This window comes from Martes martes (genome assembly GCF_963455335.1).
Source record: "Martes martes genome assembly, chromosome: X".
Lineage (NCBI taxonomy): Eukaryota > Metazoa > Chordata > Mammalia > Carnivora > Mustelidae > Martes > Martes martes.
The window spans coordinates 5,556,077-5,576,148 of NC_137897.1; the positions used below are offsets into that span (position 1 = coordinate 5,556,077).

General features: G+C 46.4%; 1 protein-coding gene across 1 annotated transcript in view; it reads right to left on the minus strand.

Moving 5' to 3' along the window:
- The window catches only part of ANOS1 (anosmin 1), a gene marked incomplete at its 5' end in the record, with an annotated part of 172,503 nt that overhangs the window by 135,238 nt on the left and 17,193 nt on the right, over positions 1-20,072 (minus strand). The window lies entirely within an intron of this gene.

Below are 20,072 nucleotides of genomic sequence, written 5' to 3' on the forward strand. Positions count from 1 at the left end.
AGACGTTCTCTCTTCCCAAAACAGAAAATGTGTTTCTAACATGAGTTCCAATTTCATCCTTGACCTCATGATAGAAACACAGACTACAAAGTAAGAAAGATTTCAAGTTGCCTGAGAGGAAAAGGGTCCGAGCCACCTCTCCTGGTGTGCTGACCAATGAAATGCAGACCAGTGGGAAAATGAACACTAGGCATCTCTCCAGTAGTAAGCAGTTTTGGTAAATTTATAAGTCAGGGGTTTTCATCTCAACCCATTCGCAGTCATAGAGTTTGAGCCTGGGAGTCCGCTGTTACTGAAAAGTCACCGGGTGGATGTGTGAGTGTGGACAACAGACTTGCTATCCTTGTACCTGAAGTTTATCCGTCTGTAAAAGGGAACACTCTCTCATGTATGGTGTTGCCGGCATAAGGAAATAATACACCTACGCCACGTAGCATGGCTTGATAACTCACTCAGCGTGGAAGAAATATCAGAACTATTGTTTACTGTATCTACCATCCACATTTCTGCTGGGAAACCTCTCACCCCCCATGACTAACATCTTGGACGTGATTTCTCCTTTGGCTGGGATACGTTATGTCAGAATGTGTGAGGTTGCAGTGGTTGGTAGAGATAGTAAAAGCAATCAACCCATAATTTAGATGCCGTGGCCCCTGGTTCCTTAAAGTTCAGGACTGGGTAGGACATATACTGGCCTGTTCCTCTGTCTGAATCTCTATACTTTGCATTTTGAGAACATCATCTTCTATCTAGAGAACAGTAGTGTTACATTTGTTCCTCATTCACAGAAAAGAAAACTGAACCAATATATCTTTTTAAAAATATTTTTACAGCAAGTTCATGGAGATATAATTCATACACGCAAAGTGTACGTCATTCGAAGCGTACACACCAACGGTTTGTAGGAAGAAGTCCATTCTGAAGACTGAGAAGTGCACTCACAAGGCTGTGCAACCATCACCACCATCTAATTGTCGAACACTGTCACCAACCCCAGAATGAAGCTTGGACCCATCAGCAGTCACGCTCCCAACTCCCTCCCTCTAGCCCCTGGCAGCCACCGACCTACTCTCCTTCTCCGTAGAGTTGACCGATTCTGGAAATCTCATGCAAATAGAACTGTAGAACAGGTGGCCTTTTGTGTCTACATTCTGCCACGCGGCACCATGCTTCTCAGCTGGCTCAACGGTAGAGTATTTGGCTCTGCCACTACTGCTGCGGAAACCAACACTTCCTACCATTTTGTCCGACTGCATTGTATGGAAAGATCCTATATTTCTCTTCTGCTCCCAAGAATCTATCTAAACATACCCCACTTCCCATAATACACCGTCCTAATACAGGATTCCCACTGAATCAGCCTCAACTGCATAGAGTCAGAAAGTTTCCTCCGCTGGACTGAGATGACCGGGCTAAAAGACCACAGACCCATGTCAAAGCTGTGACCGTGAGATCTACCATGAGGCCGTAACTCTCCTTTGTAGCCCCGCATCCCCGGAATTGTAAGGCAGACCCACAACGTCAGCTAATCTGGTATCAACCTACCCGGCCCCCTCGCCCACCTCTGCACGTCCTCAGTGCGCCCACATCTCTCGCTGTTTCTCAAGGTTCACTGGCCGGACTGGCCGGACCGAAGCTGGGCAAGGACAAGAACAGTCGGGGAGGAGGGAAAGTGTGGTTTTTGGCAGGGTTAAAACCCTGTTTTGGTGGCCGTGCTTTAATTCCCGGGAAGGAAGGGTTCGTAGAAACGGTGCGAGAGAGCACGCACCGCGCGTAGACGGACACTCCTCAGAGGAGCCCCTGGCGCGGTGACACACTAGGAGTTCACAGGGAGATCAGGCAGGCTGCGGCGTGGTCGCCCAGGCACAGGGTGACCACGGCAAAAGGCAGAGGTCAGACGCTGAGAGGCGCATCACGGAAAAGCGGAGAGCGGCCTCCAAGGCGCCTTCGGTGAGCCTCCTACGAGGAGCCCGCCTCACCGTCCTGCCGGGGAGGGCCCTTCCTCCCGGCGCTGCGCGGCCGGGCTCCTGCGGGGACTTCCCAGGACCACACCCATCGGGCACCCCGGACCCCAGCCCCAGCGCCCCATGCTCAGCGCCCAGTGACGGACAGCGGTGAGGTCCCTTCCCAAGGGACTCTGGGTGGAAATGAGTGAACCTGGATGTTGGAGACGGGGTCAAGGCCAATGTCTGAAGCAACACAACCTCTTTATCGGGGTCACGGTCTGAGGACCGTAGTCAGAAGGTCCTGCTCGTTGTGCAGGGAACCTACACATGGCCCCGCTACCCGTGGGTTCCCTCCCCACCCTCCCCACCCTGGGCAGATGGACAGGGCCTCTGGAGGACGTCACGGTGCCCTAACGGCCTCTGTCCTTGCCACGGTGCTCTGGAGACATGCACCCCCGGTCTCTGGGCTGGGATAGATGCCTTTTACTCAAGTCGGCTCCGCGACAAGAGCGCCTTTCCCTCTGTCCTGGAATGCCTCCCAGGACAGCGGCCCAGCTCCCGGCTCTCACAGAGATGGCTTCTGTCGCCGGCCGCGGGAGGCACCCGGGGGCTGCCGAGTGGACGCGGCAGTTGCTGCTGGCCCCGAGCGAGGGCCGATAAAGTCTTACGAATGGGGGGTGGGGATACGCCTTTGCCGGGATTATTATCGGTCGGGATGATGGTTGCACTATTGCCCACATCTTCATGGCGGGCCTGTGCTTGGTGCCCCCATACTCAGCCCGCTCGCACACCCCACGCCATGACACCAACTTCCTCGACCCATTTCACAGCTGAGAAATGGGGACTCCCAGAAGCCCAGTGAAAACGCCCGAGTCATGAAGCAAACGGCTAAGCACAGCGCGGACGCCACCGTGAGTAACGGTTCAAAGAAATGAGGGGTGAGCCCGACGGTGGGCTTTGCAGGAATCTGCAGAGTCAGAATCTTGGGGGGGGGGCGGTAAGGTCGCTTATATGGTCCTAAGTGTCATGGGTTCAGGAAGCAGCACATCAGACTGATGGGCTGGAACAGAGACCAGGAGAGGAGGGCGCATGCAGAGACCGAAAGCAGATTAGAGTCGATTTGGACTGATTGCTAGAAATAAAATGTGTTATGTACTAAATCTCAGGATTAAAAAAAAAAAATAGAAGCGCGGAAGAGTCGGGACGCCTGGGTGGCTCAGTTGGTTAAGCAGCTGCCTTTGGCTCGGGTCATGATCCCAGGGTCTTGGGATCGAGTCCCACATCGGGCTCCTTGCTCAGCGGGGAGCCTGCTTCTCCCTCTGCCTCTGCCTGCCTCTCTGTGTGCCTGCGCTCACTCTCTCTGACAAATGAATAAATAAAAATCTTTAAAAAAAAAAAAAAAAAAGAAGCGCGGAAGAGTCATGTATCTGGCACACTTTGATTTAGCTCCCTCTTGCTTCCTTTGACTGAGGGTAAAATGGACAAAGCTCGACAAGAAAACACCAAGAACGGCCCACTGAGGGCCTTCAGCACCCCAACAAGGCACCCTCTACTGCCCCGCCACGCGCAAACCCAGCGCTCTGAGACCCATTAAACCAACAGCTGTAGCCTCTTGGTCACGCTGCATGCATTTGGAGGGGAATTAACTCAGGGCTTTTCCTCGACCAGAACATTTTCATTTTAAGCAAAATTTCCCACTAATCATAAAATGAGAGGCTGTCATTATAGAGAAATATTGGGGGTCACAGCAAGCAAGCAAGGAAGATTATTACGGTGGTAATCGGGTTTTCTGTTGTTGTTGTTCTTACCGACGACAGTACGTCCCAGAATGCCCGGGAGGATTAAACGCATAACCCTCGTATTTAGCAACATGTCTGCAACGGAGTTAGATGTCAGAAAAAAGTCCATTACGACGGGCATTACTTTGTTTGCCGTTATGACTGTTTTCCGGAGGGGGGGGTAACCCTGTACTCAAACCCCCCCGGCTCATATGTATAACGGAGTCCAATCTTCTCACTGAGGCTCAGAACAGGGAGCCCACCACGTTTTTCTCCTGGATGGGAACAATCTTGCCACGTTTGCCAATATGAGCGGGCAAAGGTATTGTTTTCGGCTTCATTGCCTTCAGGCACGTGTGTTTCCTTCAGCGTGAACCGTCTGCATTTTACCATCTCTATTCTGGGTTCTTCAACCTTATCGACTCAAGCAGGTACGGCTGCCAATTAGATTTCATAATCATGTGTCGAGAACAGGTGTTGTAAACATTTTCAGTGTCATTCGCCTTTTGGATTTATTCATGTTTTCTCTCCGTGCAGAAATTTCTATACACACACACACACACACACACGTCCACAGATACGTCCGTCCGCATTTCCTTTTTGGATCTTAGGTTTCCTGTTTTTCTTAAAACAATCACCCCACGGCAAGGGGCCGGTTTTGCAAGGTTTTGCAGCTGTTCTTTGCTTTTCCTTTTATCAATCGGCATCCGCCGTCCTATTTACCTCCACAAAGAACTTCTAAGAACCCTGCCTAATGGCATCAGGGAGACTGGTAAAACCCCCCGATTAACGCCAGGTGCACACACAGCGAACCGTCCAACCCCACGGCTCACCTGTCATGCTCTGGGAGCAGAAGAGCCATGGAACACTACAAGAATTCAGGACGTGTCAACATGCCGCCCCCGGGGGACGTTCTGAGTCAGATTACAATAGCCTTCGCCCGTGAAGCCACTGGAGAACACAAACAAAATACAGTATTTGCAATCAAGCCTCCTTCTGGCTTCAAGCCAGCAAAGACAAAGAGTCACAGGACGATTGCCTGTTAAATCATTATTGTACCTCCAGGTAGGATCAGACAGGGGGGCTGGGGTAAAGATGACATCCTGTATTTCACTGGTTTAACTAGATCAAACATAAGCACTCGTCAGTCCAACTTTCAAAGAGTTTAGGTAAGTTCCATCAGCTGCATCCGGACACTATTTCAATGACATGTTCAAACTCTCTCCATTTCTAGCTTTTTGATTTCCTTCTTCCTTAAAGAAAAATAATTCTCCAAAAGCTTCGAGTAAAGGAAACACTTCATTTACGCCAAGACAACCCACAAGGCAAGGATCAAGATAAATGAAAACGAGCTATCTACATGGAAGCATTGCAAAAAGAGAAGAGAGAACAGATCGCACATTTTCTTTAACACAAGCAGGTGTACGTGTGCAACCAGGGCTAACTGGCAGTTCTGCAAACACAACACTAAACTATGGTCCAACTGCAGGACAGAACATTTGAAACTGAAACTATCCCAGAAAACCCACCATAGACCAAACGTTTACCATTCAACCCTGTGAAGCGACAAATCATCAGCTTTGACTGTCAGTTGACAATTTTGATCTCATATTAAATATAAGTTTTGGGGGGCGCCTGGGTGGCTCAGTTGGTGAAGCTTCTGCCTTCAGCTCGGGTCACGATCCCCAGGTCTTGGTATGGAGCCCTGCGTGGGGCTCCCTGCTCAGCGGGGAGTCTGCTTCTCCCTCTCCCTCGAACACTCCCCCTGCTTGTGCTCTCTCTGCTTCTCTGTGTCAAAAAAATAAATAAAATCTTTTTAGAAATAAAAAAATAAAAATAAATGTAAGTTTTTTTTAAAATGAAGGCATGGGTGGGCACTTGGGTGGCTCGGTCGAAGACCATATGACTCTTGATCTCAGGGTGGTGAGTTCAAGCCCCATTACTTAAATAAATAAAACTTAAATAAAAAATCAAAAAAGGAAAGTGAAGGTATGGATTAAAATTTAGGAAGTCATTGTCATCCAGAATATTTTCCTGTTACTATTACTAATTTCCTACTACTCTGGAACCATGGCATAATATACTTAATTTCATTTATTAACAGGATGTGCTTGTCTACTGTTGATATACTTGGAATTTCCCCCTGTATTCCACAGCAGCTAAAAGATAGTGGAGGAGAAGGACATTATGACGAGGCATTTCTGTCACTCGGAATTTTTTTTGTTTGTTTAAATGAATCTTTGCAAGTGATCATTTCGACTATAGATTTCATTCAAAATATTTCTCGGGACGCTTCTATGTGCATCACTAAGTGAGAGAACCTCATCTGGAAAGGCTCTGGGCTGTAGGATTCCAAATAAACAACCTTCCCCAAAAGGCAAAAGTAAGGAGATGGGGGAGAGATCATTGGCAAGCAGGGCAGAGGAGGGGGGAGCATAAAAGGTGGGACAGAAGGGATTTTTAAGGCAGTGAAAACACTCTGATAGCATAATGGTGGTTCCATGTCCTTATCCATTTGTCATGTCAGCACCAGGAGGGAACCCTAACGTGAACTGTGGCCTCGGGGGATAACGGTGTGTCACGGAGGGTTCACAGACACAGCCTACGGGCCATGAGTGAGGGACATTCATCCCAGGGGAGGCTGTGCATGTGTGGGGACAGGGAGTCTCTAGAACAGTGTACCTTCTACTCGGTTTTGATGGGAACCTGAAACTACTCTAAAAAACAAAATCCACATCAAAGTCTCGAGAGGGGAAAGAAAGCAAGCTTTGTGTGTGTATTTGTTGATCGTACGTAGGACTTCTTTCGAATGTTATGGGTCGCCCTCCTTAAATAAATGGCCTTTCGCCCCCCATTCTCTGTCAGAAAATCCTCTCTGGATTCTACCAACGTCACACCGAACCGAATTCTCTAGAACCATCGGCCACCCACGTGTCCGTCTCCGCGGATCCCGAGCCCTTCCCCGTACCCAGCGCCGGGATGCGCACCCGGCCACAGTGTCTGCTTCACGTCTTCGCGCCCAGCAGCTCGTTGGGAACGAGAAGCTTTGCAAGCCCTGTCCTCCCAACCAGGACATGTGCCCCCAGCAGGCCAGGCCCTGTGCATCCTTCAGGTCACAGAAAATGCCACGACTTTGGGGAAGGCTTCCACGACCCCTGCACCCTATCCCAGGTCCCCGGGGACATCCGAGATCCCCGGTGACACACACTCTAGCAAGCTCCTTGCACATCTCTTCCAAAACGCTCTACCATGGTGGACACCTGTAAATGTGTTATTTTTAATGATCATATGCCTGAAAACATAGTTAAGGCAGAGTCTGTATCTCTTGCTTACCATGGGCTCCCTGACCACCCTAAGAAATACTATTAATTAAATAATGAATGAAAGGGAGTACGGACTCATACGAGAAATTTACACTTTAATCACTAGGTCATAAGGACCTGAAAAGAAGGAACTTAAGTAGACTGAGGTGTGCAAACTGTTCACTTTCTCTGAGAGGAGCTTTTAGGAAGTAGGTTCATTATTTTGTTTCCTATAGAGCTCAAGAGATTCAGCATCGCAACATCAAAAATGGAACAAAAAACTTGCATTCAGAATCAAATACAAATTATTTTAGAAATGATCATGCTAATTATCTTTTTACAGATGCACATAATTAAAGTTATCTAAAGAAAATTTATAGCACAGCAAGTGCCAGACTATGCCATATGGGAAAACATTACATTTTATTAACATGCTACTATGAATTTTGACAAGGAATATTCTAATGAGTTCTATATGTGGGAGAGCATTAGATCAGGACAGAATTTTTACTCCTCAGGGTCCTTGTGAGGAGGGCGGGACCCAACACAGGATCAGAAGCAGTAGCTTCTCTTAGGACATCTCAAGCAATGGTCGGTCCTCTCCAGGAGGGCCGGCTGGTACCGATCCACTCTTGCCAGCTAGGACTTCGGACACGAATTCCCTAAGCCGTATTTGGTATTCCAATGTGTATCTTCAGGAGACAACTCCAGAAAGGTGGGCCATCCCCACGGAATCACATAAAACCCTGAAAAGTTCCCAACAGAATCCCTGATTTGTGCTGAAATAATTCCAGCCTGAAGCCGGTTTAGCGGGGGCACTGAAGGTCACAACTACAATTGAGTGAATGACTCATTGTACAAGGGAAGCACGAGAAGAAGAGCACCTACTAGAAATCGGACGGCGACGGAAATGCTGATAGAAAACCGGAACAACAAAGAAACGTCCCTGTAAACGTCAGTCTCCTTCACGGCTTCCCATTCGCCACTCTGAAATGTGTACTTCACGCGCCGATTGTGTGCGAGTTCTTCCAGTCGCAGGAACCACTTGCCAGTGGCCATCTCGACGTGTCTACACAGTAAACACACGCTTGGGGACTCAAGCAGCCAGTCCCGCAGGGCACAGGCTTTGGGTTCATGGCATAGGAAGGACACCCACTTCCCCGGTTGGGGGTACTGCCGTCGGACACACCTACGTCTGTTCCCAAGCCTTTCTTTGAAGCTTTCCTGACCTGAATAATTTGTTTCTGTCTAAGTGATGTTGACAAAGACAAGACTGGGAAGAAGCGAAAGGAAGGAGCAGTAGGAGAAGCGGACAGAACACGGAAGAGAGAAAGGGTCCGCAAAGTCTGGGGAAAACGGCACGTAGGGCCTATGGGCATAAGCGTGAGATTTAAAGACTCATATAAATGAAAGAGCAGATTGGAATATAAAAGCAGGTTCTGTTTGTGACATCGAGAGGCACAGGGAAATCCACACTGTTTCGGATCTCTGCGGCCTCGCTTACAGAGAGCTGGCCGTCCGTCGGCCCTCCCGCAGGGTCTGCACCTCGGATGCTACGGTGGGCTAGGGAGCTACGGTGGGTTAGGTTAGGTAGTGGGTTCGGTAGGTAGTCTCCATGGCAACCCTCAAGACTGTCCAATCTGGGGGAGGGGGTCCCCACTAACATGTGAGCATCCCGGCTATGCCTACTGTAATCCACAGTAATTAGACATGAAACACGGGAGAAAAGACTGGCGGAAATGAGAGGGGTGAGGAGTTCTGGAAACGACAGTGAATGCCCAGGATCCACCCCTGGGACACAGAGTTTGTCCTTTCAGCAACCTTGGGCCAAACTGTGAGACACTGTGCTTCACTGAGACACAGAACCCGGCCCTTATCTTTCCCCGACAGTGGTGAACGCGACACCATGACTGTTGGCCCATCGCAGTGGTCAGCATTTCACGCCAGGACTCGGTCACCGCTGTGCGTGCTCTCACCAGTGAAACTAAGGTGTGTACGTTGTTGCTTCCACACAGGGTGGGTTTCACTGCCATTTAAAATGTGATCAGTACAGAGGCCCCTGGGTGACTCGGTCGTCGGCAGCCCGCCTTCGGCTTGGGTCAGGATCCCAGAGTCCTGGGATTTAGCCCTGCGTTGGGCTCCCTGCTCAGCAGACAGTCTGCTTCTCCCTCTCCCTCTGCCACTCCTCCCTGCTCCTTTCCTCTCTCTCTCTGTATCTAACAAGTAAACGAAACCTTTAAAAAATTTTTTTAAATAAAATAAAATGTGATTAATATATTAGACAATGATTTGGCATTGAAAGGGGAAACTGTGGTGCATGCAGACATGCAAATGAAGAAACGAAAAAATGTGGCAAATAGCGCCACAAGCCTGAACTTTCTTATTTAGCCAATACCTTACTGGATCTAAGCAAGCAACAGGACACAATAGATGACACTGTGTCGGGTGATGATTGATGTATGAACAAAAGGCATCACAAAATGCAAATGAAACACAAAAGAAATCACCAAAACTCCTGGACCAAATAAAAGGTATTACAGAACAACAAGATATTAGTGGGACTAAATGATGTTTCTTAAAAAAAAAAAAAAATTATTTATTTATTTGACAAGCAGAGAGAGACAGCACAAGCAGGGGGGAGGCTAAGAGAGAGAAGCAGGCTCTCTGCTGAGCAGGGAGCCCAAGGCTGGACTTCATCCCAGGCCCCTGAGATCCTGACCTGAGCCGAAGGCAGATGCTTCACCGACAGAGCCCCCCAGGTGCCCCCAAATGATGCTTCCTCTATGAAAGACCATCACTGAGCCTGTGTCCTGATTTTATGGTAATTTTTTTTTCATTTCTTAGGGTTGCATAAAAATGGATGTTGTACCCGTGGTTTCTTAAGTTCATTATAATCTCTTCTACAAATTCATGTTGGCTCTCGACAAACTCCCTATCTTCCCCATAAGGACACAGCGTGAGAGTTCCTCTTTTGGGGGCAGCCCCTCCGTTCCCTAACCTGCATTCAAGAAACGATCCGCGACTTCTTAAACTGACCTGTATGTCACAGAAAGTGAGCCTGTGGTTATAGGGAGTGAACGATTTACTATCAGTGCTACATGGAGGTCTGTCCAGACCATGAAAAGATAAACTCAATGGGACTTTCGATGGCCTCAAACGTTGCACATGCATACAGAACTTCTACAGACATGAATTGGGACGGAAGGAGCTTTTTGTGCTGTTTGTTCTTCTCAGTGAAATTAGGACCGATGTGATTTTCCAAAAGAAGTGAGCTGATGAAGGAGGGGTGGGACGCGAGCGTGAACATCCAGATTAGTTGCTGAAGGAACGTGGGAGCTTAAGCGAGTAGAACTACACTGGCAGGATTAGTGATGGTACAGATGTTTACCTGAGGTCGTGAGCTATGCAGATTCATAGGAACACTCTTCCACGTGATTGTGTCATTTTTAAAAAAAATATTTCATTTATTTATTTGAAAGAGAGCAGGGCAGAGGACAAACAGACCAAGCTTGTCTCCCCACCAAGCGCAGAGCCTGATCCTAGGACCTGGGGATCATGACCTGAGCCAAGGTCAGCCACCCAACTGGCTGGGCCACCCGTGTGCCCCAGACTGTGTGAGTTTCTCCAGCAGGACCCACCCCGGAAATGACACACCCAAGTAGACAGCTTTAGGGCTTGATGGATTCAGAGTCAGAAATCTGCAGTCAGAGATTAACCAAAAGGCAAAAAAAAAAATAATAATAATAAAGCTATTGACCAAAAAAGCCAAAATTAAAATGATACATCATGGGCTGCAGACAGGACACCACAGGAAATTAAAAGAGGAAGGGCTTGTGTAACAGTGCTTCCCACACTGGGGGTTCAAAGAACCACATGTGGTATCTGTTAGACATTGAGGTTCTCTGGATCGAGATCTGACCCCGGAATCTGCAGACTGACAGATGTCCTACATGTTGCTTTACCGTGACACTTGTGGGAAACTCTAGGACAACAGACTGTGAACTCTGAGGGATTATGGAGTGAAGGTCTAGTGATGAACGATACAGAGCAGTTGTAGAAAGCAAATAAAAGCATGAAAATGGTTAGGTGTTTATGGTCAGAGTGGAAAAGCGCGGTTTAAAAAGAATAAGGGAGAAGAGTTCTGGTGGATGATAGGTCCCTGGTGTGCCAACAGTTGGAACCGTTTCCACCCCACAGGGAGAATTCTATGGCACACCAGAGTAATGGTCGGGGGGCGCCTGGGTGCCTCAGTGGGTTAAGCCTCTGCCTTTAGCTCAGGTCGTGATCTCAGGGTCCTGGGATCAAGCCCCACCTCGGGCTCTCTGCATAGCACGGAGCCCCGCTTCCCCCTTTCTCTCTGCCTGCCTCTCTGCCTGCTTGTGATCTCTCTCTGTCAAATAAATAAATAAAATCTTTAAAAAAAAAAAAAAGAGTAATGACTGGTAGTGAATCCTGTCACATGCCATCCAGATGTCCGCATGCATGCACGGATGAAATGGACGTTCCTACTGAGGATGTTGAGCTCAGACAGTTCACAGCCAAATTCTACCTCTCCCCACCTGGAAACCATACTCAGTGGAAGAGAGGATCGTGAACCAGGCCACACTCCAGAGAGAAGCCACATGGAGGGAGGGTCTGGTAGATGCTATGGGACAAAGGACCAAGCTCCCTGTCCCAGGCAGGGTAAGTTCGCAGGCCCAGTTTCAGATGGTGCTGTGGTACCACAGCAGCCCAACTCCTGCCCGGCACCGCGTCTTTCATTCCCCCTCGGGGGCTGATCGCGGGAACATTGCCCAGCCAGGCTCTGAGCTCACATCTCCAAAGCTCAGAATATGCTCCATGAATAACAACTGAGCCTTCCCATCACCACGTCCAGGAGGAAAGAGTTTTCTCCAACTGAGAGGCTTTTGGAAAAATCCAAGTTACAATAAAGCCAAGGGGACAGGAAGCATTATCTTCTGAAAAAGGTGAGGGTGTTGAAGGAGTGAACCAAGTGGTGGCAGGTAGAAGGGCGCCCTTCCAGTGCAGAAGACGGAAGTGGAACCACGGGAAACTGCAGGTGAGCCGGGGAACATTCTCACCCAAGGACAGATCTCACTAAGTCCAGGCAGGTCTTCCTCGGTGGGCCACCCTAGCTTAGGATGCATTACAAATTCAATTCATGAAACTAAGAGAACTGTATTCTCTTGAACGTGTTCACCAAAGAAAAACGTAGTGTTGTTTCAGAATGTTTCACCTCGTTATCCGTGTGTGGCTATTTTTCATTTGTGCATTTAAAAGCAACTTTGTTGTGAGGCTGTGTACCCAACCACTGAGAGAACAAGAGAAATCCTTTCCTTAAAATACATGTCAGTACCATTCCAAAGTTCCTGTGAAGAATTAAAGTCTATAAAGAACTCCTCAAACTCAACATACACAAAACAGACAATCATATTAAAAAATGGGCAGAAGATATGAACAGACACTTCTCCAATGAAGACATACAAATGGCTATCAGATCATCCAAGCCTCCCTCAAAAAAATTGAAAAATCCAGAATACACCAGCTGTCTCTACACCTTAAAGAACTGGAGAATCAACAACAAATCAAACCAACTCCACACGTAAGAAGGGAAATAATCAAGATTAGAGCAGAGATCAACGAGGTAGAAACCAGAGATACAGTAGAACGTATCAACGAAACTAGAAGCTGGTTTTTTGAAAGAATCAATAAGATCGATAAACCACTGGCCACACTAATCCAAAAGAAAAGAGAGAAAGCCCAAATTAATAAAATTATGAATGAAAAGGGAGAGATCACAACTAACACCAAGGAAGTAGAAACAATCATCAGAAGCTATTATCAACAGTTATATGCCAATAAGCTAAGCAACCTAGATGAAATGGATGCATTCCTGGAAAACTATAAACTCCCAAAATTGAACCAGGAAGAAATTGACAACCTGAATAGACCGATATCTAGTAACGAGATTGAAGCAGTGATCAAAAACCTCCCAAAAAACAAGAGCCCAGGACCTGACGGATTCCCTGGGGAATTCTATCAAACTTTCAAAGAAGAAATAATACCTATTCTCCTGAAGCTGTTTCAAAAAATTGAAGCAGAAGGAAAACTTCCAGACTCTTTTTATGAAGCCAGCATTACCCTGATCCCCAAACCAGGCAAAGACCCTACCAAAAAGGAGAATTTCAGACCGATATCACTGATGAATATGGATGCTAAGATTCTCAACAAGATCCTAGCAAACAGGATCCAACAGCACATTAAAAAGATTATCCACCATGACCAGGTAGGATTCATCCCTGGGTTACAAGGATGGTTCAACATTCGCAAATCAATCAATGTGATAGAACAAATCAATAAGAGAAGAGAGAAGAACCACATGATCCTCTCCATTGATGCAGAAAAAGCTTTTGACAAAATCCAGCATCCGTTCCTGATTAAAACGCTTCAAAGTATAGGGATAGAGGGAACATTCCTGAACTTCATCAAATCTATCTATGAAAAACCCACAGCAAATATCATCCTCAATGGGAAAAAGCTTGCAGCCTTCCCATTGAGATCAGGAACACGACAAGGATGCCCACTCTCACCACTCTTGTTCAACATAGTATTAGAAGTCCTAGCCACAGCAATCAGACAACAAAGAGAAATAAAAGGTATCCAAATTGGCAAGGAAGAAGTCAAACTCTCTCTCTTCGCAGATGACATGATTCTTTATATGGAAAACCCGAAAGACTCCACCTCCAAACTACTAGAACTCATACAGCAATTCAGTAATGTAGCAGGATACAAAGTCAATGTCCAGAAATCAGTGGCTTTCTTATACACTAACAATGAAAATACAGAAAGACAAATTAGAGAATTGATTCCATTTACTATAGCACCAAAAACCATAAGATACCTTGGAATAAACCTAACCAAAGAGGTTAAAGATCTGTACTCGAGAAACTACAGAACACTCCTAAAAGAAATTGAAGAAGACACAAAAAGATGGAAGACCATTCCATGCTCTTGGATGGGAAGAATAAACATCGTTAAAATGTCTATACTGCCCAGAGCAATCTATACTTTTAATGCCATTCCAATCAAAATTCCACCAGTATTTTTCAAAGAGCTGGAGCAAATAATACTAAAATTTGTATGGAATCAGAAGAGACCCCGAATTGCTAAGGAAATGTTGAAAAACAAAAATAAAACTGGCGGCATCACGTTACCTGATTTCAAGCTTTACTACAAAGCTGTGATCACCAAGACAGCATGGTACTGGCATAAAAACAGACACATGGACCAGTGGAACAGAGTAGAGAGCCCAGATATGGACCCTCAACTCTATGGTCAAATAATCTTTGACAAAACAGGAAAAAATATCCAGTGGAAAAAAGACAGTCTCTTCAATAAATGGTGCTGGGAAAACTGGACAGCTATATGTAGAAGAATGAAACTTGACCATTCTCTTACACCGTACACAAAGATAAACTCGAAATGGATAAAAGACCTCAACGTGAGACAGGAATCCATCAGAATCCTCGAGGAGAACATAGGGAGTAACCTCTTTGATATCAGCCACAGCAACTTCTTTCAAGATATGTCTCCAAAGGTGAAGGAAACAAAGGCAAAGATGAACTTCTGGGACTTCATCAAGATAAAAAGCTTCTGCACAGCAAAAGAAACAGTCATCAAAACAAAGAGGCAACCCACGGAATGGGAGAAGATATTTGCAAATGACAGTACAGATAAAAGGTTGATATCCAGGATCTATAAAGAACTCCTCAAACTCAACACACACAAAACAGATAATCATATTAAAAAATGGGCAGAAGATATGAACAGACACTTCTCCAATGAAGACATACAAATGGCTACCAGACACATGAAAAAATGTTCATCATCACTAGCCATCAGGGAGATTCAAATCAAAACCACATTGAGATACCACCTTACACCAGTTAGAATGGCCAAAATTAGCAAGACAGGAAACAACGTGTGTTGGAGAGGATGTGGAGAAAGGGGAACCCTCTTACACTGTTGGTGGGAATGCAAACTGGTGCAGCCACTTTGGAGAACAGTGTGGAGATTCCTCAGGAAATTAAAAATAGATCTTCCCTATGACCCTGCAATTGCACTGCTGGGTATTTACCCCAAAGATACAGATGTAGTGAAAAGAAGGGCCATCTGTACCCCAATGTTTATAGCAGCAATGGCCACGGTCGCCAAACTGTGGAAAGAACCAAGATGCCCTTCAACGGATGAATGGATAAGGAAGATGTGGTCCATATACACTATGGAGTATTATGCCTCCATCAGAAAGGACGAATACCCAACTTTTGTAGCAACATGGACAGGACTGGAAGAGATTATGCTGAGTGAAATAAGTCAAACAGAGAGAGTCAAGTATCATATGGTTTCACTTATTGGTGGAGCATAACAAATAATATAGAGGACAAGGGTAGATGGAGAGGAGAAGGGAGTTGAGGGAAATTGGACGGGGAGGTGAACCATGAGAGACTATGGACTCTGAAAAACAACCTGAGGGTTTTGAAGGGGCGGGGGGGTGGGAGGGTGGGGGAACCAGGTGGTGGGTATTAGGGAGGGCACAGATTGCATGGAGCACTGGTTGTGGTGAAAAAACAATGAATACTGTTACGCTGAAAATAAATAAAAAATTGGAAAAAAATGGCTATCAGACACATGAAAAAATGTTCATCATCACTAGCCATCAGGGAGATTCAAATTAAAACCACATTGAGATACCACCTTACACCAGTTAGAATGGCCAAAATTAGCAAGACAGGAAACAGCGTGTGTTGGAGAGGATGTGGAGAAAGGGAAACCCTCTTTCACTGTTGGTGGGAATGCAAGTTGGTGCAGCCACTTTGGAGAACAGTGTGGAGATTCCTCAAGAAATTAAAAATAGAGCTGCCCTATGACCCTGCAATTGCACTACTGGGTATTTACCCCAAGGATACAGATGTAGTGAAAAGAAGGGCCATCTGTACCCCAATGTTTATAGCAGCAACGGCCACGGTCGCCAAACTGTGGAAAGAACCAAGATGCCCTTCAACGGATGAATGGATAAGGAAGATGTGGTCCATATACACTATGGAGTATGATGCCTCCATCAGAAAGGACGAATACCCAACTTTTGTAGCAACATGGACAGGACTGGAAGAGAGTATGCTGAGTGAAATAAGTCAAGCAGAGAGAGTCAAGTATCATATGGTTTCACTTATTTGTGGAGCATAACAAACAATATGGAGGACAAGGGTAGATGGAGAGGAGAAGGGAGTTGAGGGAAATTGGAAGGGGAGGTGAACCATGAGAGACTGTGGACTCTGAAAAACAACCTGAGGGTTTTGAAGGGGCGGGAGGTGGGAGGTTGGGGGAACCAGGTGGTGGGCACGGATTGCATGGAGCACTGGGTGTGGTGAAAAAACAATGAATACTGTTACGCTGAAAAGAAATAAAACATAAAAAAAAAAAAGAATTAAAGTTATTATCGAATCACAAAAAAATGCAAGAACAATGCAGAAAAACAATGCAAACACACAACAATTCTTAATTACATCCTTTGCTCGAGCTCCCTGGAAAGGTTAGGATAGGACGCAAATTTACAACTCGCTGAAAGTATATACTTTAAAGACTAGCAATGTTTAGGAGCCTCCTTGGGTCCTTTCTTTAAACCTAATTCTTGTTGTTGCTGCTGGTATATTTTTATCGTACGATGTCTTGAACAGGAACAAAACAGAAAAATTCGTCAAGAGAAATTCTAGTAAAATCGGAAAGCATGCACCGAGCCACTTAAACAATGACATCATCCGCTCTCTTAGTTACATCAGCGTTCAGCCCTGTCCCACCTGGTAGTATGCAAATGTTGCCCTTATTCATAGCAACTGAAAGCTAATTTATTATTCTATCAAAATGTTGTGAGGGCATTCAGAATTCTGCCTCCGCCGCAGGTAATCAGCTAAGCCGGGTAGGATTCCAGACCTCTCTGGGACTTTCTACATCATGACTAACATCGCCTCTGGGCAAGGCGTTCGCATCAGTGGGCATTTTGGTCAACTCCTCTCTGGGAGAGTCCACAAGTCTATCCAAACACGGCCAAGCTGTTCTCTAAGCACAACCAGGACAAGAAAAGGGACTCAAAATGTGTTTCTAAATACCCACCCAACATGTTTGTAAACTGCAAAATTCTGACTCAGATGATACCATATAATTACAAATCAGTGAAGACCTTGGAGATTCATGTAATCCATCTTCTTGCTGAAAACAAGACAAATCTAACTCGTTAATGGCATGTAATTGTCTTATAACACAAGCCACTTTCCAAGGGAAAGAGTTTCAGCATCTCGGTAACATGCTACCCTGTTCTCATTGAGTTTTCCATCCCCGAATTCCTGTTGAAACGCATTCGGGGCAACAGGGGTGAGGAGTTACTGAAGGTGAGACTTCTTGCCTGCTGATATCCTCTTCCGCGCTTAACAAAACGCTCCCATCACTCTCCCCAAAACACGTACAACGCCTTAGCAAAAGGTCCAGACCAGATGAGGACACAACACGGGGTCCATCCTGTCTGAGTATGAAGAAGGAAGATCACACAGACATTATTCATTTCCATAACACTCAGGGGGTACGACCCAGAGGATGATGCGAACAACCCACACCTTGGACGTGAACGTGACATGGGGACCTTTCTGAACAATGCTCAGCAACGTCTGAGGAGAAGGGCAAGTGCAGAGTGCGTTGGAAGGGAGGAGCTAAGCATCCCGCGATGGCGCTAACCCTCAAAACCACCCCGCCTAGGCTCTCTGGACACACGAGGTTACTCACTGTTGTGGCTTTGAATCACATGGGAAAGCCATCAGCAATACCGGCGACAGAAGACTCTGGTGAACATTCTAGATCATTATGAGAATTGCGAGAGTTTAAATAGAGACTCCAGCCCAATGTTCTCCTTGTGTAGATGAAGACACTAGAGCCCCAAAACGGTAAAAATGGGCAACCCATGGCTGATTCAAACAGAAAGAATATTCTGACAGAAAGCATGCCTCAATTTGGAATCACCAGAACCAGGTCCCTTATCATAAAAATGCAAGCTTTCGAAAAAAATCAATTTCTTCTTTTGTAAAACGACAAGAGGAGTATTTTTGTAAGGCGGACACAGATATTTATGAAGACCATCTGTGATCATTTCAAGTCAAAGCAGTAGTCAAGCTGGCAAGAGGCAGAATCCGTCAATATGAATGATTTGCACATAAAAGGTGACCGTTAATAATGTAGAAGGTCTCCGAGAGGTCTAGAGTCCTGGGTGGCTCATGCAATTAACTATGGAGAAGTCAGAATTCCAAGAGCCCTTAAGAAGTTCTGATATAATAAGAAAAAAAAAATGGTTTTCCATTGCTTATGAGTAAGATCAATCTTATGAATTTCTACATTATTTGGTTGTTTCAGACTTTCCAATGGCACAACATCCACGTAAAGCATAAAGCCAGTACAGTTCTTTAACACGGGGCTGCACTAAACTAAATTCATAACCCATAACCCCCTTTTGGGGAACATGAAAATCCAATAACATCGAAGACTGTTTCTTTTGGATTCCTGCACCCAGTTCCGATGGAGGATGGGCTGTGGGATTCCCTACACCCCATCAAGCAGCTCCCAGACCTCAGGAGGGTGTAGGAGAATTTAACTCAATTCAGATTCCAGAGGCAAAGGGCTCAGGCCTCCAGGACTGCCCCACACCGCACCCACCTCACCTTCTGCTCAGACGCCCATCGCCCCGTGCAGATTCCTACCTGTGCTTCTGACCACCAGGCTAAAGACCGAAGGTTCCAACAACCCCCTCCTTGGGTTTGACTGATTTTCTAGAGCAGCTCACAGAACTCAGGAGAAACATTTTACTAGGCAACTGACTTGGAATAAAAGGTTTTACAGTCAGAATAACCAGATAGAAGAGATACTTCGGGCAAGATATGGGGAAAAAGGATCGAGGTTTCAGGCCCTCTCCAGGCTTCTCACCGCTATGTGCTCACCAGCCCAGGAGCTCTCTAGACCCTCCTCTGCTGAATTTTTCTGGTTTCATGACACAGGCATGACTGATTAAATCGTTGGCCACAGGTGACTGAGTCAACCTGCAGCACCTCTCCCCTTCTGGATGGAGGGGGACAGTTGGAAGTTCCAACCCTCTGTTCACAGGCTGGTGGCACTAGCGACCTGCCCCCCACCCCAGGTTACTTCAGGACTTTCCAAAAAAAGTCCCCTCATGAACGTAACAGAAGACACCTCCATCACTACATCAACATCACAGGAAATTTCAAGGGGTTCGAGCCAGGAACGAGTGGAGGAAAACCAAATACGTGAGAAATCTATTTTGGTCACCTGAAGTACCAGATATATATTCCTTATAAACCACAATGTCACAGCATAGTGACCAAGTTTCCTCGGGCTACTAGAAGGAAGGGCCACAAGCTAGGTGGCTGAGACAATAGAAAGTGACTGTCATAGTTCTAGAGGCTGGAGGTCCTAGAACAAAGTGTCCAGAACGCCATGCTCCTGCTGAGGGCTCCAGGGAAGGATCCATTCCACGCCTTTCTCTTAACTTCCCGTGTTTCTTTGGCTCACGGCACCCAGTCTAACCTTCACGTGGCCTTCTACTTGTGTCCTCAGGCCTATGAGCATCTGTCCAAATTTCCCCTTTTTGCAAGGACTCAGCCATATCGCTTCAAGGGCTCATCCTGCTCAGGTCTGACCTCATCTTAACTAAGTGCATCTCCAGCAGCCCTTTCCTCATAAGGTTATTTTTGGAGGTACTGAAGGTTAGGCCATCGACTCACGGATCTGGGCAACGGGGGACACAAGTCAACGCATAACAGCGACCAAGATAAAGCCCTAGGGCAAATGCTATGCTGTTTGAACCACACCCCAACAGCACCCCGTTGGGAATCGCTGCCTTAATATCTTCATGGATGTTCCCTGTTGGCTTCAACAATCACCGTCAGTGTTTGTTCCTTAACTTCGGACCGCTTGCCACGTCCAGGCATATGGCA